At 65.8% G+C, this 2,003-nt stretch overlaps 1 protein-coding gene across 1 annotated transcript in view; it reads right to left on the bottom strand.

Annotated features, from left to right (window-relative positions):
* LOC105303564 (growth factor receptor-bound protein 10) overlaps positions 1–2,003 on the bottom strand; it is a 43,551-nt gene that overhangs the window by 28,665 nt on the left and 12,883 nt on the right. The window lies entirely within an intron of this gene.

The raw sequence follows: 2,003 nt of genomic DNA, 5'->3' as shown, positions 1-2,003 counted from the left end.
CGCGCCCCCCCGCCCCCCGCGGGTCACTGTCCACTGTGCCAGGCCATTCCCGGGACTCGGGGCCAGGTCCCTGGCAGCCACACGGGCCATTGCACTGTCACCGGGATGCGTGCACCCCTCTGCTGTCTGCTCCTGTAAGCGGGCTCGCTGCCATCCGCTGGGCGAGTGAGCCCCGGGGCAGAGGCCGGCGCCCCCGACACACTTGAGGCTTCCTGGTTAGGGGCCCCACCGCCTCCACGGGGTGCAGCCCACGCACTGCCGCGGGGCCCCTCCTCGGCCCGCCTTCAGCCCTGCGCCATGCAGCCCTGTCCGCAGCGCCCTCCCCCTCAACGGGCCGGAGCACCCCGAGTGTGAGCAGGCGTCCTGTCTGCCTGTCCCCGCACGGAGGACACATTCCTGCCGGCCGTGGAGGGTGGCGCATGGCGCAAAGGGGAAGGGCCTGAGGGCAGAGACTCCTTGCCCGCCGAGGGCCCCGGAGGTCTGCGAAGGGGACGGTGTTCGCCGCCTCAACACTGGTCTGGGATGGCGAGGCCCCTCCCGGCCCGGTTCTGGGCGAGGTTTGCGGCTCGGTGCCCGGAAGCGTCTCGGCTCTGGGGGCTGCGGTCACACAGGGTCTCCCCCGTGGGCCCCTGCAGACGCTCCGAAACCCATGGTGACATGTGCGTTTCTAAGAGGTGACAGGGAGCCCAAGGTCCCCAGGCCCCTGGCCTCGTGTTTCTTCTCACGGTGCAACTCGGGGGGCTGGGGTTCCACAGCCCGTGGGAGGAGAACTCCTGGGCTGCGTGTACAGGGATGAGTGTCCTGGGGTGCAGTGGGGAGCACTGAGACAAGTGGCACATGGAGGGCGGGGCAGGACAGCAGGGTAATGGGGGGCCACAGCGCAAGTGGCCTGAGTCATCCCCAAGGCAGGCGGACTCGGTTTCCCTCCACGGGTGGCCCCGCGGGAGGTGGGGAAGTGGCAGCTGCCCACCCATCCCTCGGGAGGACATGGCAGTGAACGGGAGAGACAGGGCTTCAGGTTGGGGGTGCTAATCGGTTTCTCGCCTAAGATGACAGGATCGGCTGGGTATCTCGGGCGGATCCTCGAGCCGGCGAGGCCTTAAGTGACTGTCATCAGGCAGCAGCTTCTCTGTTCTGCTGGGAGCCCAGGCAATGCTCTCCTGGGCTCCTGTCCCAATACGACCATGGGACCTCGAGTGTCCAGAGCATGGGCAGCAGGCATGCTGTGGAGGGACCAGAAGTGAGGGCTCGCGCGGGTATGAGCAGAGGGCTTCAAGGTGGACATTGACAGCAAGCAGCCACTGGGGCTCCAGGACAGGCCCCTGGGAGGCTGCGACCCCGGCCAGGCAAAGCAGGCCTGGTGTCACCTCCACACCGGCACACGCTGGGGGTAACCTGCACTTGGCGACGGAGGGACGTTTTCTCGCCAGACGGGAGGCAAGGCCTGGGGGAGCCGGTCTGCGCCGTAGCGAACGCACGTGCAAAGCAGGTAGCTCACTTCCGGAAGGTCCATTTTTAAAATTAAGCGAAGGGAAAGAGCTCATCGAACGAAGACAATATTTATGCCCTGTTAATAATGGGGTTAAAATAAGCGACTAATTGTGTTTGCAAAACGAATGGGAAAACTCGTTGCCACAAGTCACGACGCATCTCCAGGGAAACCGTCACTAGCTGCAGGAGGGAACCCGCTGCCCCGCTGTCCCCAAGTGGCGAGCGTGCAAGCCGCCTGAGACGCAGAAATGCGCGTTTCTGTGAGGGTCGCTGCGCTCCCTTAACCGGCCCTCCTCCCCGCCCCTCCCTCAGCCTCTCCGTCCGGCTCCGGCTCCGGCTCCGTCAGCCAGCGCTCCTGCTGGCTCCCGGCTTCTGCTTCCTCCAAATGTGACGGTCCTCGCTATCGGCGCCATGACCCGACTCACTGTGTCTTGCCGGCTCCGTGCACACCGCACCCGGCCTCCGTTTCTCTCCCCACGACTTAACACGTCTGGGCCCCCGGCTCCTGGACG

Source organism: Pteropus vampyrus, unplaced genomic scaffold (genome assembly GCF_000151845.1).
Source record: "Pteropus vampyrus isolate Shadow unplaced genomic scaffold, Pvam_2.0 Scaffold308, whole genome shotgun sequence".
Lineage (NCBI taxonomy): Eukaryota > Metazoa > Chordata > Mammalia > Chiroptera > Pteropodidae > Pteropus > Pteropus vampyrus.
Note: the sequence above shows the minus strand (reverse complement) of the source record. Positions and strands in the feature narration are given on the sequence as shown.